The following is a 16985-nucleotide window of genomic DNA, read 5'->3' on the forward strand; positions in this document are numbered from 1 at the left end:
ACTATTGTTTACAGTGGCTTTTATCATGACCACTCAAATTTTTCCCAAAAAAATAAGACCCCCGTGGTCCTTTAAGGGTTAATTAGTCTCACATCGAAGGAATAGAACATTACGGAAGCATTACGGATATTTCAGCAGTTTTCAAGGTTACGGATAGAGACAATTGCTTGTTTGTAAGGATTTCTTGTACGGTATTGTATTCGAACGGTGTGCTGAGCGTAGTTGATCGGATCGAATAAAACGTGGAATTGACATCGAATTGACGGCTGTTACACATTTGTTTAGACTGCTTTAAGAACCATACCGCGGACGATCTCGCTTGAGCATTGGTGCGAAATTTGAAAACTCAAGCTTGTAAAAATTTGATTTTTTGTAATGATTTTTTGAAGAATTGACCACCGAGTCGGTCCAAAATAGCATTAATAATTCTTTATCACTTATTTTCTTCATTCAATAGATTAGTTAGATGTAGTTTGTCCTGAAATGTAACAATTTTCTGTGAGTTCATGAGCAACATGGATGGTTTTTGTTGAGATTTCTATTCACTTAATTTGAGCTCTTGATATTTGCTGAATGCATGTATAAAAGAAAATATTTTTGGCAGCAATGGAAAGTTTATTATCTTAGGAACAAAGTTTCTCTCTATTGTTTCTTGAATAAATGAGTAGTTTCTAATATATTGATTAAAATTTGAAGTGGTGTTACTTTGTGTTGATTTTGGTTCCCTTGCCTTGGGCAGATGGGGTAGTATTACACACTGTCACCCTTGGACGGGAAAGGGTTAAGGCGAAAGAGCTCCTTGATCATCCTTCTTTCAAAGCTTCCCGTGGATGGTATGAGAAATGGAAACGACGCCACTCGGTCAGCATGCAAAAAAAAACAACTCTGGCCCAGCAATTGCCCACCAACCTCGAAGAGAACATTGTGCGGTTTCATCACTTCATCATTGCAGCAAGAAAACGCAGCAACTACCCTTTATCCTGCATCTACAACATGGATGAGACACCCATGCATTTTGAGCTGCCCTCGAACCGAACACTGGAATTCAGTGGGAGCCAAACAGTGTCAGTAAAATCTTGCGGAGCAGAAAAGCGGAGCTTCACCGTCGTTCTTGCTGTTTCTGCCAATGGAGCAAAGGTGCCCCCGAAAGTCATCTTCAAAGGCATCTGTACAACAGAGATCTGGTTGTGCCGCAGCCTCTTTGTGTTTCCTCCCATAAGAAAGGGTGGATGGATGAACAGGGCATCGGAAAATGGATTCGACAGAGTTTGTCACATGCTGAGCATTCCCTTTTGGTGTGGGACTCATTCTGAGCTCACTTGGCCGATTCCGTGAAAGATGACCTGAAGCGAAACATTGATGTCGCAGTTATCCCTGGAGGCCTAACCACGGTTGTACAGCCCTTGGATGAGTGCCTAAACAAGCCATTTAAAGATAATGTGTGCCAAAATACTTCGCATGGATGACATCGGGGCCATTTTAGTTTACCCCAGCTGGGAAGAAGAAGGCGCCAAGCAGAAATCTTGTCCTCTGGTGGATCAAGGAAGCATGGGCAGAGATACCCAAACAGATGGTCATCAAATCCTTCAAGACCTTGGATGGCACAGTGGATGACGTGGTCTACTCTGAGGAAACCCCAGAAGTAGATGATGAAGACATGGAAGAGAACGAGTTCAAGACAGACAGCGAAAACAAACGGATGGTGAGTAAACCATTGGGTTGAAAGCCCTTGCTAATATCCATCAAACGGCTCCTTTAGGAGCCACCAATTTCATAAAAGTGAATAACCAATATTCAGAAGTTATTTTTGTTGTGTTTTACTACTTCTGCTTCATTGACTACAAGTTAAAATCTAAAACCCTCTACTACAAGCCGAACCCTGTTCTTCGTGAAAAATCTCCCAAAATTTTGGGTCGAAAACTGAAAAAATTGCTCAGCTTATGGGTGAAGAAATACGGTAACTGCACTGTTGTTAAATTTAAACAGCTGAAGGTAACAAATGGACTTGATGAGGGTCTGTGCTGGTAGGGCAGGATTTGTGTGAGCAACTGAGAAGCTCTGAGAAGCTCCAATACGTCCAGCTCTATATTGGAAAAATGCAACTCCGCTTGATTGATCTCTTGTATCTTTTTAGATAGCTTTTAGCTCCTCACCGGAAATTGATATCTCAGATAGCACTTTTTCATTTAATCTGGATATGTCAGTTTGATGTTCTCAGAATCAAAAAGGTCTAGCAAGGTAGGTATCCGACAACTTTTTCGAACGAAAGACTGAATATGAAGGAATTAAACTGAGGATAGCAGCCTTCTATTTATCTTTGTCACTTTTGCGAAAAGACTGTTCATCTCCTCAACAGACAGATAGCCAAGCATTTCTGCCTTCACGACCTTCTTGTGGTTGGAGTTACTGCAACTTTCACTACTTGGAGATGCAGAACAGGAATTCTTACCATTGATTTCTTTATCCAATTCATTTTTTATTCTCCTTGCCGATTTTAAGTTTATGTCTTTAACTTTGGAGTATGGAACCTCATTTACATACGCAGGAAGTAGCCATGTGCACTTCACTTGGGTACAAGCAAGTTTACCATTAATCCTTGTCCATGCTCCACATAGAATAGAACACTTGCCACATGAGAGGATGATTCCGCTAGTCCGGCTTTGCAGCCTAGAAAGTGAGCAGATAAGATTGTTCCCTCTTTACTGGCAGTGATCCATACAGGTAATGGAGCTTTGGTCATTCGCTGTGAATGCCGCACTTTTCCAACCACAACAAACTTATCACTGATTATTTTGCCTTGAAGCTTGTTATAAAGCCAGAAATCATCTTGTTGTAAGCCTCCAAATTCTTGTGGGCTTTGAACTGTTTCAGCATGTCATAGCTGGTTTCCAGCACTAAATATGAGAGAAGATTGGCTGCTTCGATCGGTGGGAGACATTTGAGTGTGTCAAAGTTTTTTTGCTGTGTTTAAAAAGCAACCAGTTACCATTGAAGAGTTTGTTCAAGGCGAGTTTCACAAGTACGTAAATAATAATGGTTTCCACATTCCCTCCACATCAGTGGAGTTTGATGAGGTTTATGAAAAGGCACAATGCCTTGTGCATCACAGCTATCAGATATCTGAAAAGAAGCTTATGCTGCTTGATGTTCAGGGTTCCTTTTTTAAGTTGTACGATCCAGAAATTGCAACAACAGATCTTCGTGTTAATGATGCATCACTGGATTCAAACAAGGTCAACTTCTGTGCTGGCAACCTTTCCTGTATTGCAATTTTATGAATTCAATTCAAAGCACTCTTGTAACAAGTACTGTGACATGATGTCTCTGAAAGTGTTTGATGAAAATGGTATTTAATATTTGAATGTCCAGGCACTGATTGTGGTGAAATTATAGGGTTAAGGAATGGAGCATATAGTGTAATACTGCCTTGAGAAAATTTGCTATCAGGTAGCCTTGAATTCAACTGGTGAAAATTGGCCTCAGATTATAGAAAAGTTTTCACTCTCTTTTAAGCCACTGCAAACAAAGAGGGGAAGAGGGGACTCCTTCTTTCATGTTCACAACACGCCATTACGATTCTTTGTTCTGTGACTTAGCTTTTGAGTCTTTCTTGGTACTTTCTCAGTCTTAGTGACTTTCTTTGAAACATTTCCATGACGGATTGAGGATGCAAGGCCGTAAAAGAGAGAGAGAGAGAGAAGTGATGGCGGGCAGTCAACTGTTGAGTCACTCTGCAACACTAGTAATGCTTATGGTAGTTGAATTGCTGCTACAGTCATCTGTTCAGAGAGTTAAGATTATAAACCTTTCCCTGTCACTTGCTGTTGCATCGAACGCCGATGTCAAGCTTTTTTCCTGGTCGAAACTCAGGTTTACATTGCTGCCCATGTACTCATGATGTGCTGCCATTGTGTAAACTCCAAGCTGGCTTGAAACTACTAAACATCTCACTCGCCGCTTTGTTCCTGGTGGTTCTTGCGGGTGATGTAAGTTTAAATCCTGGCCCAGAAACAGATCATTGTGCTCTGTGTACTAAAGGTTGCCGAAAAAATCAAAGAGCTGTGCAATGTGATGAATGTGATCGCTGGTTCCATGCGAAATGCATAAACATGAATCATCATGAATATCTTGATATTAGCGCCTTGGCCGCATATCGGTCTTGTATGGACTGTTTGGACCCAAAAACATCAACGTCTTATGATTCCATCAACACTCCTAAAGTTCGTCTGGTGAGAGGACTCAAGATTGCCCACCTAATTGTCAATAGACTTGTAAATAAATTGGATGGTGTTCGCAAATTGATGTTAACTTACAATTTTGATGTGCCTACACGAAGTGAAACCTGGCTTTCCTCGAACATATCTGACTGTGAAGTCACTATACCAGGGTACACACTAGTTCGAAAAGATCGCAACTGATTGACAAAATTAAACGGTGGTGGAGTTTTGTTTTCTATATGGGATAATATTCCTTTCACTGTCAAGAAGGATCTAGCAACGAATAAGGAGGAGCTGTTATGGGTTGAAATTAACCGACCAAAGCGTAAACCTCTTCTGATTGCTGCTGCATATAAAGCCCCAAACATGAAAGAAGCAAATTTTTTGGAAACTCTAACCAATTCCTTTGCAAAGATTGACCTTGATAAGAACGGATTAGTACTAATGGGTGACTTTAACATCAACCAACATGGGAAAAGTTCTGCAAGCAGATTGCTGAAATCATTTGCCGTAGTAAATGACATGAAACAGCTTATAAATGAACCAACAAGAATTACAGAGCACTCAAAGACCCTTATTGATCTTATTTTTACAAATAGAGAACACAAGATTGTTCAATCTGACGTCATCCATACAACTCTAAGCGATCACAGCTTGGTTTATTACATGATGAAAGGAGGCATTCCAAAAATTCCACCAAAGAAATTTGAATGTCAGTCTTTCAAGAATTATAATAAGTTGGAGTTTATAAAAGATCTTAATCAAGTCCCCTGGTCAGTTGTTAATGGAGTCGAAAATGTCAATGTTGCTGTCTTCTTATGGGAAAAATTGTTTTCTGAGATAGCGAATGAACATGCTCCTCTGAAGATTCAGCAAGCTAAGGAAAGTAAAAAGTATGAAATTGTTTGTAGTAAGACCTACTTCAAATGAACAACCATAGTTGCCAATACCTTGTTTCCCTTGTTTCCTGAAATTTACTGAGTATGGAGTAAAGTGTGTGTTGAGTAGAGGTAAAGTTAAGATTGCCAGTGATGATGTCGAAGCAGGCTCTCTGTGTGATGCATTCTGGGAGTAAGCATGACACAGGGAGGGGCGACCGCAACTAGACTATGAACTTCAGCAGGTACTTTTACAAGTTCCATGTCCTGAGGAAACAGGAATGGGCATCTCAGTAAAACAATCTTCCACAAAGACTTGGTGATAATTTCAAACCTTAATACAAAGCAATTACCAAGTCACATCAACAAAGTAAAGCTCAAAGAGAGGGGCCTGATTATTCACCAGTTTCTTTTCAATAAAGAGTGGACTTACATAGACTTAAAAAGAAACATTGAAAGTCAACTTTCAAGAGAGGATATTATGTTTGAATACCTCAAGGTAACTTTTTTTGATTCCTCCTGCTTGATAAGATAAGTTACTAATTATATTAGTACAGGTAATCACATGATTTTGAGTCCAATTTGAAATCTATAAGCACAAGTTAATTTTCTAAAGACTCACAAAATTGCATGAGCCCATAGGGTGTCTGCAATTTGTGATCTTTGAAAAAATTTACAAGTGCTCAATTTATTCTAAATTGCAGGTATAGCTTAACATAATTATGCAGAAGCAAAGCTTGCGCATCAAGTGCAAAAACAATTTATTAAAACCCAGCAAGTGACATTGTGTGTTTGGTCAAAATAACCGCATACGATCAAAACAATAATATCCAATTATATTTTCACATCTTTAAGGTGCAAGGTTTGTTACTTCTTTGCACTGAATTAACCCTCTTCTACATTGAATTACCTGAAAACTGTAGTTATCTTGACCAGTCAGAATTGAGCGATTTTTTCAGGTATATTGATATTTAAAGTTCATGGACACTTATTGTAGGCAAAAATACAAGAAGAACTCGTAGATAAGGTCTAGTTTTTAGTGGTTAACTAAGTCATGCATTCTCTGGGTTGTTTTGATGAGACCTACTTCATTTCTGTGATTGTAACTCAATTCTTTATAGGCTTGTTATGGAACTCTAGCAGATTTCTTTAAAACAAGATGTTGGTTCTGAAAGATCGTGGAAGCAGAATGATAGAATGGTAGGATGAAGTAAGTAGGAAATTCAGCATGTAAGTAGTGCACATGTAGCCAACTCGAACATAGTGTACTTGACAAGTAGCGAAACCAGCTGTTACCACAAAGACAGTCCTACTGCACCAACAACTTATTCTTCACAACAATCATGAATATATAACCAGTCAGGCCCTATACTCCCACATAGAAGCCACACAGTTCATAAAGGCATATCCAAAACAATTTACCCTGTTGTAATTAGTCCACTGATTTTCTTGCGTTCATTAAGTATTTTATGTCTTCTGTGGTGTATTGGAATAAGACTATGCAAAAAGATATGGATCACCAAACTCATCAATGGTCATCTGATATTTGCATCTTTCATTCAGTGTTATGGAAGTGCCACAGTTGGCAGCATTTGTTGAGTTCTTTTGTAATTTTTTACATGTTGATATTTCATAACTTTTATATCGCTTTTTATCTATTGTATATATTTCCTGAAGCTTTAGGAAAAGGTCATAACTAGTTTTTGAAGTCTATATCTTAGTGTTATGCTTTATCTTCATGTGAAATTCTCATATGCTTTCCTGAGTGCTGTTGAACTTGGTCAACAATGCCACTACAACCCAAAGTCAAATTGCCTACCAACACAAGTATTTCATCTGATTAAAGAACTGGGCTTACTAAAGAATAGAAGAGGCAACAGGGCTGCTCATCCTGTTCGACAACACTTGATAAACTCTTCAAGGAAAATAGATTCTCTGATATTGAACTGTTGCCATTATGCAAATTGAAGACCTTTAAGACCTCCCTGAGGAATTGACAATACGCATGTAGCATTGCAGTTGTGTCTTCTATTGTAGTTATGTCCTCACACCTAATAACCAATAGAATGTGGTTTTATTTCCTCCAATCAAAGTGTGTTGTGAACATGTCTTCTGCGTGTCACTTCCCAACTAGGGGAGGGATGCAATGCAAAATTGTGAGACAATCGTTAAGTTTTCCACGCTTGAAGTTTGAGAATTTCATGGGCTACCTTGATACCTTTTGGGACACTTCAGATTGGTGAAAAATTAAGATTCTGGTTGTGTTTTTAAGTGTGAAGTATTAGTGAAATTTTCTTCGATACGTTGGAAAGCTTAGGAAGATGAGAATTTGACATTGCCTTGTGGCTTCCCTTATTGGTTTGGAGTGCACTGGTGATTGGAGTTGTGCTTTTCTGTTGAAACTTGTACAGTAAGGTAAGGTTTCGGTTGCATTTTATGCTAGTATTTTTGTTAAATTTAAATATTACAACTATTCTTCAAAGATCACATTCAAGTTTTGGGCTAAATACTGTAGATTCCATGTGAGTGCATGGTAAAGCATGTGAGTAACTACTAACCTGGATTCACTGAATCCTTCAGTGTCAAGGGCTGATTTTTTTTATTTTGTGTGAGACATGCAAAACCAGATGTTACATGATTAAAAACAGGGCAGATCTCGGAGTTTCAATGACCAAAAATTTGTGATTTTCCTCCAGCCTCATAATAATTTCTATTATGTTACATGTAGCAATCTCATAGTGTCTACAATGATGGCTATTATGGATACAGTGGAAGACATGTATTCATTGTAAATGTATGGGACTACACAAAAATTCAACCTCTGGTATGGTTGATGTCAAACATCACATATCCTGGAAAGTTAACTCACAAACTGCTAACACATATGGTGAAGATCTGGTCTCTTTCATAATGGATAAGGTGCTTGTAAGTTGAGTTACAATGCATTAAATCATCCTCTTTGCTCGCCCAGAAGGGACAGAATTGCAGCAAAATTACTCTTCACTTAATAATATGTGCTTTTCTATTTAAATCAGTGGCTGACATATGCCACATTCTTTCCTTTGATCTATTTAGAATAAAGCCCCTTGTACTAAATTGTAAGGAATATGATAATGATATGTATGTTATATGTTACCACATTATACATACTTTTTGTAACAAACATTAAAATGAAATAAACACTAATTCATGCAGAAATGAATACTTAATTCAATACAGACTATTGCCTATTATTAGCAATTATTGCTCCTACATGTGTTAGCAAGAACTTGGTCTTCTTGGCATTCATTGTGAGTGTTTGGTGATCCATATATCAGTGGAGAAACTCTCTACAACTATCTTTGCGTAGAAAATACCAATCCTTTCACACTTACTTATTAATTTCATTCACACAGGCATGGATGAGAACCAGCAGCACAATTTCATTTTTTGAGCAAGACAAAAGTAAAAATCAAACAAGACCACACAGAAATCATCACAGAGACAACATTGCTATGTATGTTTATATAGTTAGTTACGTAAAAGCTACTCCATTCATTAATTCAGTGCCAATACTCTCCCTCGTAGCAGCTATAATTTTTAGCCAACTTGGGAAACAGTGGCTTATAATGGACCCTTTTGGACATCCAGACTTTTAAATTTCCAAGGGAAGGTTCTCCAGACTTTGCCATCCAAGTGGGAATAAATGGCTGCCACACTGTCATTTTGGTCTCTCCAAGCTGCTCAAACATTGTGCCTCCTTCGAAGTGAATACTCTGATACACAATGGCTTTAGCCTCCACGCATCCTCTTATGTTTTTCTTTATATACCCAGGGGAGCCAAGCAAACTGGTAATTACCCATATTCTCTCGTTCTCTTTAAAGTAGGAATGTTGATCAATTTTTGCTGAGTTGGCTACCATGGCTCAAGATGGAGGACCACATGGTGAGATAAACTAATTTTCTTCTCTGGTATCCTAGGAGGTTTCTTAACAGGAAATCATCACTTTTAAATTGAATGTTATAAGGGAGTTCTTGAAATTGCTTGGAGGTTTATCGCCTATCATGAAATAAAACCAGTGAACAAGGCTGTTATGAATTACACACAAATCCAGATAAGGGTGTCTGGTGTAGTGAAGTACTGGTGCATTTCATCCCTTAGAAGCAATCAAACTACTGTTTTCTCACTTTTAGCATTGCTTAAAAATTAATAATCGATGACTTAGATGTCACGCATATCTAAGAATATTGGCACAGAAAGAGGTACTCTCTTTAATGGTTCATGTGCATATTCCAGGGTGAGCTTTATTGTATCTCTAGCATGAACATTGGCAGTGATATTTTTGCCAAAGGCCATCAATTAACGGCCATGTTTATGAATTTTGAAGGAAGGATTAAACCACAGAGGCCCAGGGCTAAACAGTTTCATAAAATGTTGTTGTATATTGATATTACTGAGTGATACACTTCTTATGTTTTGAAGAGCATGTCATTAACATGGACTAGCTGGAACAAGAAATAGTTATGGAAGAGCAGCTGGAAAGAGGAAGAGAAGAACAAAGAAGGGGAGAAGTACAAAGAAAGAGAGAAGAACGAAGAAAAAGAGAAAGGGTATGAAGAGCGCAACAGGAGAGGGAAAAAGGTTGGGAAGAAAAAGAGAGAGATGTCAAGAGATGAGAGGCGTGAAGTGGGAGAAAAGAAGAGTGGGATAAGCAGCAAAAGAAAGGACCCGGGATGATATTAACAGAGGAAGAGATAAGAGAGGAGGTAAGCGTAAAACCAAGCATTAAGTGAGTGTTGACTGACTGTAAAATGTCTCATCTCAGTGGCTTGTCTAACAAGTCACTTTGGGCTTCTTTCCAAGTGACCCTTAAATAATAAGATTACACACAGCACACGATTGTAATAAATGTATAGATGAAGTGTTGTGTTTAATCATATATATCTGGCTCAAATATCTGCAGGAAACACTTTGGTTGAAGGAGACAAATCTCACAGTTTTCCTTTGATAACTATAGCAAGATCAACATCTTGTGAAAGATAGGAGGAGAAAGCCTTGTAGAAATGGTCAAAATTCTAGTACAGGTATTTCATGAAGATGAATAATAAATGTATACCTACACAACTATTGGTGTGTCTGGTGCCAAAAGATTCCTTTTTGTCTGACCCAGACCCAAAAGGTTTTATCGCTGAGTCTAAGGTGAGGTTAGATGTTGCTCACTTGAGGCAGGAGTTTTAATTAGGACTGTTTTTTTCCTCTACTCAGAGAGGTTAAAGTTCGAGGACATTTACCTGGACTACCTCCCTTCCCTCTTAATTGGACTGCAATAACATTGTGCTTGTCCGTAATTTTCTCATTTATATTATTATTCTAGTTTGTTGTCACAAGTGTAGAGGGTTTGGCCACCTAAGTGCCAAATGCCCGACGAGATGCAGCCCGGTTGTGCCCCACCATCAGCAAGAGAAGCAGGCGGCAGATCAAGGAAAGGAAGTGATAGTGAATAACTATCATTTTCACTCCTCCCTTGACAATGAAAGATTTCACCAACAAGTTTAGTGAGTTATCTTATATTGCCAAGAGGTTTATTTTATACTTTAATATTAATAATCAATTAAAAAAACGTACACGTGAAAGGCTCGCACAAAAAAATCATTTTTCTGACACATACCTCTACTTAAGTTATCCCTTTTAAAATTTTAAACCTTTATATCTGTCACTCAGTAATTCCTCTTTTTTCCGAATATGAGAAATCATGATCTCTTGGAAAATTACTTTATCAGTGTTTAAATTTAATATACATTGTTTCTTTTTTTATTTTTAAGTGAGCTTAGTGATCTTGTTTAGGACAGCCATATTAGCATGTCAATGTGATTGGAAGACATTAAATATTTGGAAGAGAAACTTAAAACTTGTCCTTTGCTTACATAGATTTTTCTTTTGTCAAGCCCTACTAAGTGACTCTTGATCTCATGTCAAGTTCTCTTTTGGTTCCACAAGTAAACAGACACCATGTTAGTAGTTCATTCCAAGTCAACAAGGGCTTCTTTTGCACTCAACCCTTTCATTATTCTGTCACAATGTTTTATCTGATGGTGAATAATACCCATGGGCCTCTACGTAGATGTTCACTTTGCTTAAAACGCAAAGATAAATCAATAGCTTGCCATCAATATGTGCACATGCATCTGTGTATAAAGCGACTCCTGGGAAAATTTCTCATCGCCAGAAAACATTTTAAAAACTAAATTGACTTAAATTCCAAGGGTGAGTAATATGCAGACCCTTTTCAACAATCAGAACATCACAGTGGTGAAACATAACACCAAAACTTGCAGACTGATAAACTGATATTTTATAGGGAAGGCTACATTCTCTCTGTTTTGTGGTGTTTATACTGTGACTTTTTCCTCCTTAGTAAAAAGTTGATATTTATATTTGTATGTGCACTGTGGTCTTGCACAATATCTGTGAACTGAATGTTAAATAAGTAGTAATATGATATAATATTATTTTGAAAATATAATGAGTTTTACTCTTATGAACAGGAGCACAACAATCTCAATTTTACTGGTCAATACCAAAAAAACAGTGGAAACTGCCTGCTGAAAGACAACTTGGCCAACACAAAATGAGAGATTTGACAGAGAACCTCTCAACTCCTCACAGTGTTGTGTGAGTTTGATCTTTCATGACTCTGTGACTTTCATGGTCCCACCATCTCGAGTAAACATTATTTTAAGACAAGGCTTCTCTTTCAGCCTGGAAGGAACACATCACCTTCTCTGGGATCGTTGCATATTGCTGAGCTTTTAGGGGAATTGTGTTGATCACTGCGAAAGCATGTGTAATGGGAGAAACTTTTGGGCGGCAAGTGAAACCCTTCACATGGGAATGAGCAGTTTTGTCCAAGCAGCAGCCTCAACCCAGGACTCACTCAAAAATCATATATTTTTCATGCTTCAACAAATGTTTGGTCCACATGGCAGGCAATAGAGGCAAACGTAAAGCATGAATGCATTGCAAAAACGCAAAGACTCCAAGAACTACAGCTGGAGAAGCAAAACTGTTGAAAAAGGGAACCCTGGTAAATGTTTCTTGTCTGATTCATCGACCAGAATGTTGATTGATCCTGAAGAAAGTGTTCTCTTTGAGCTGTGTATTTGAGATCAATTCGATTTTAAGGTTTTTGAATGAGACTGATTCTTCAACTCAGCCTCCTATTTCCACAAAAGAGAGTGGTGATTCTGATCCAGCTAATCTCAAAGTTGAAGTTGATAATTTTCTTCCTTTTTTTGTTGATCCAGGGAGCAATTCTATTGCTTGCAGTTGCAAGGAATCATCCAAAAGTGATACTGAAGGTTTCAATTGCAGCTCACACAGCAAGTTTGATGGCAAGCAAGGTGAAACAAGGGACATTATTGAGGAGCCTGCAAAAAGCAATGGCAATTTGGAAGATGATAATACACCACTTTAAAACGGTGCTAGTGTATCAAGGCTCAGAGCTATCATGCTAGTGATGCTTTTCAGCTTAAGACACTAGCTCTTGGGAGAAGCTTTGATTGATTTGGTGAAAGTGTAGCATACTTTACTGCCTAATGGTCATATAATTGTGGCTTCTGCTTTCTTATTTAAGAAGTCCTTTGCTGGTTTCTTTTACGAAACTCCACTGAAGAAGCATTCTTATTGTTGCAACTGCCTTGGTAAAATAAATAGATAGAGTTAATAAACAAATTTAACTTCAAGGTAAAATTCATGCATATAATAGGTTTCATATGCATTACAAGAACACTTTTTCCATTCACTTTTCTTGAAGAAAACTGATAAATGAATTTGTCATTTAAGTTTAAAATTGTCTGTTCTTCACCATTTGGTATTAATTAAAATATAACTTGCCACCCATTGAAAGTGTGCCCGTGGTGATGATCATTATGCACATTAATTAATTAATATTAGTTAAAGGCAAACCTGCTTTTGTTATTAAACAGATGCAGAGTTTGTCAGATTTCTGGGCTATCGATTTTAGAATGATTTCCTTGATGATGATGATGACATATGTGACATATTCAGTGGACAAGAGTACTGCAAACTAATGCAGCCTGGTGGCATTCTCAGCAAAGACAACCTGCTGAACATTTTGTTCTCATTCAATACAGATGGTGTTGCACCCTAAAAGTCATCCAACAAACAAAATTCCTGGCCTATTTCCTAGTCATCAATGAACTTCCTCCTAGAGGTAAGAATTCTGGGAAATCATTACACTCTAATTGGTAAACTTTCAGTTTGAATTCTTATTATACACATAGACATTCCCTCGTAAGTTATAAGTTGAGACTTTCCTCTTAATTAGTTTACCATGTAATGGGTTTGGAGTCATTAAAACCAGATAGCACAATTAATTACCATCTTTACAGTGTTTATGGTTTTTCAAAAATTGCTACCATCACATGTTAAAAACATCTTGGAGCTGCCTGCTATGCATGTAAAACTGAAAACAGCTTTGATATGCATGCCCATGTGCAATCTGTCTGTTTTAGTTTCTGCAATGTAGGTGTTCTAGAAAGTACATGTTCCTTGCTGGTCTCTGATGTTCCAAGAAAAAACCTAACATGCAAGCACTTTGTCAGCCAATAATTGAAAGCACCAGTGACCTTTACTGCAGTGGTATGAGTACTGTTAGACACTAACAATAAATGCACATACCATAGATTGAATTCTCCATTGTACAGAATCTTTTGGTGATAGTAGTGAGTCCAAAATTGCCTTAAATAACCACTGTTCTTAGAAATACTATGGTCTGTCATAACTTTATTTCCAAACGAACTCCATGACCCCCCAGTTTTTTTACCTTTCTGACATAAACTTATCATTGTCTAACTGCAGCCAAAGTTTAAAAGAAGTCTGTACATTTGAACATTATGGGTGCAAACATCCTTAAGGTGTTTTGTTGCTCTTACCAAAAAAAGCAAAGCACCCTACATCACCACCTTTCAACCCCACTGATACAAACTTTCAGGGTTCTTTCAAGAAGGGCTTCAAGCAGGGGACCCAAAAATGGCTAACACCAATCTTATGAGGCATGCCACTAGGACCTACAAATGGTATCCTAGCAATCTGCTAAAAGGAAACCTGAGTAGATATCAAACTCTGACTTCAGACCATAACAGGACAGAAAGTAACATTCCATTTCACTTTAAAGGAAACACCATTGAATCTTCTTAATGTCTTAAGTTGCCAGGAGTTACCATAGACGAACAGTTGAATTTTGCTGCTCTGTGTTTCAAGAGGACAAAACTCCTGGCTGGCAAGCCAGAAAATCCGTTGCATTTATATTGCTTGTGCAAAGGAAGATCAGGACTCCAGTAACAGGATCTTCCAGTGGAAGAAGTGTGGCAACAGACAGCATGCGAAAAGTGACAGCAGACGATGGAGAGATAATGAGCATCAAAAATAAAAAAAGTAACTAGGTGTGATGCTACGGCTTGGTGAATAGTGATTTTTAATTTACTTTATTTGATGTTTGTATTAAGCAGTTTATAAGGATAATTTATGCTTATTATTAAGCTTTTTGCTTTGGAGAAGAGAAGAGCTAAAATAGAAGACAAAATGAACAATACTCTGAACACTTGTTGGCACTCAAGTCTACATAATAATTATTTGGAGGTGAAATCTTCGATAGTTTATGTATATTTGTTAATAATTGGCTTCTTTATCATGTAGTACTGAACCTGCTGCTCATGAGGAGCTAGCAGAGATGAGTGATGGTGAAGATGATGAAAATGGAGATGAAGAAGAAGATGTTGAGTACTCTGTTTTTGAATCATCTGATAAAAAGGAAAAGAAAGTAGGCAGTAAAGCAAAATGGTCCCAGCAGATGTTAGATGATACTGTAGATATTATAATAAGCAGTAATTAGTATAATAAAAAGCTTATATTTACAATTACAAAAACAAAGGAATGGACAGATTTATGCTGAGGTACTTTGCGAACTCAAGAAGAGATGTAATTCCAGAAATGAAAGTGTCCCCTTTACTGTAAAACAGCTCAGAGCAAAATTTAAAAAAACTTGTAGCAGAATGTAAGCGTGTAGCTTTGACCATGAAAACGTCCACAGTGGTGAAACAATTTCAGGAAGATAGGGGATACTTTTACAATGCACCCTTACTTAAGTTTACATCTAATAAATGATATAGATCATCACCCATGTTTCAGAAGATTCTATAAGAAATATAATTAAAATAAACAAAACTCTTTAGCTTTAATTGTTTCATTTTATGCTTGCTATTTGAAATAAGGGTAAAAATTCATATATAACATTGAAACTAAGCACCAAATGATACCTTTTCCAATGTGTTATTTAAAACCTTAAGCACACAATACTTTCTCTGGCAGACTGATTTTCTAGTCTATATGGCTCTTTTAGCAACTGTCATCAACATAATTGTAATTAATGACTTGACCACACTGACAGCCTTACATTCCTTTATCATTCTTAATTTCTGCTTATCACAACATTTGTTTGCTTCTTTTTTTCATTGCCCTCTCAAAAATTTATTAAATATATTTTCTTTACTCGTCTGGCACAATAAGCACAAGTCAAATTTTGTGGTTATAAAGTTAACTTCAAAAAGTTCAATAGATGCCTTAACAGTCATCACCCCCCATTAAAAAAAATGAAAAATTATGCAACTTTGGCAGCTTCGTATGCCACAACGCAATGCATTCCTGCTTTGAAACCTTGCATGCTGGCAAATGGTCCTTTCATCATTTTGAATATATCAGTGTCCTCACCATCCCAAGCTATGTTCTACAGCGTCAAGACCATCCGACTCACTGAGGCGGCGTTTAAACTTCTGTTTCATCACGCATCCCCTTCAAAAGGAGGTCTGATCTGGAGTCACCAGATCATGAATGCATGTGGCTGTGGCTTCATCCTCTGTGCCTACCTTGTCCACTCTCTGGCATCATTGTTGGTGCTATGTACTTCCCTGAAACACCCACTGACTTACAACGGACTCATGCTTGTTATATCATCAAGTGTATTGACTCTGTTAAGTCCGCTCAAAAAACCAAACATGCACTCCGAAAATATGAATGAAATGTTTTTTATCTCGATCTGTAAAATAGTCCCTAACACCTCGTTAACCGTGTTTTGGAGCAACGCCCCTTGGAACTTGAGAATCTAGATTTGTTGGTCACTGCAATTGCTAAAATAAAATATTGACGCATCATTCCACCATTGGTTATGAATTCTAGCTGAACTTCACTTCTATCTTTGAAAACTCATCTTTCCTGGCAAAACAAAGAGCATAGCTAGCACACCCACATTCCATGGTTCACCAGATACGGATATTGACAATGCCACAAGCCAAGAAACCACCCAAAAGCATGACAGGCATACAGCCATCCCATTTCAAAACCTTGAAAGGAACTGGTCACATAAGAAAAATGACAGAAAAGGGATTGGCCTTTCGTTTGAAAATTAAGTTTGCAAATCATCTCTAAAAGCATGCCTTCGAACAGAGATTGACTTTTTTTCTTGAACAAATACACTAAAGGCAAGGCAAACAACACTGTAAAAGGTTACTTAGCCATGAACTCTGACAGCACTTAAGAAAGGGCCAAAGGATGCTTGACCACCGTTTTGGTTAAAAGCTGGCCTAAGATCAACGACAGAGACAGTGGTGGTATCCAAGACTTTGCTGATTTCCTTGTATGCTATAAAGAGGCAATGAAGACCATGTAGTCAATGGGGGACCTCAACTCAACAGAAACCCTCCATCTTGTAAGCAACAAACTGCCTTCATACTCTGCAGTAAAATGGTGTCGGCATGCCCACCAAGCACAGACGAAGTCTATGAAGATTGTCACCTTCAGCAACTTTACAAAGTTTCGAAGTTAAGGAAGAGGCAA

The 16985-nt window shown here is 37.8% G+C and overlaps 1 long non-coding RNA gene and 1 pseudogene across 1 annotated transcript in view; both read right to left on the minus strand.

Moving 5' to 3' along the window:
* Nucleotides 1–1938: 1938 nt before the first annotated feature.
* On the minus strand, nucleotides 1939–3909 carry LOC136277179 (uncharacterized; annotated as a pseudogene).
* Nucleotides 3910–8598: 4689 nt separating this feature from the next.
* The window catches only part of LOC136277483 (uncharacterized), a 31550-nt gene continuing 23163 nt past the window's right edge, over nucleotides 8599–16985 (minus strand). The window contains exon 4 of the long non-coding RNA XR_010715904.1: nucleotides 8599–9134. This is a non-coding gene — a long non-coding RNA (uncharacterized lncRNA). The remainder of the gene's footprint in view (nucleotides 9135–16985) is intronic.

The sequence above is a fragment of the Pocillopora verrucosa genome, chromosome 12 (genome assembly GCF_036669915.1).
Source record: "Pocillopora verrucosa isolate sample1 chromosome 12, ASM3666991v2, whole genome shotgun sequence".
NCBI classification, from domain to species: Eukaryota; Metazoa; Cnidaria; class Anthozoa; order Scleractinia; family Pocilloporidae; genus Pocillopora; species Pocillopora verrucosa.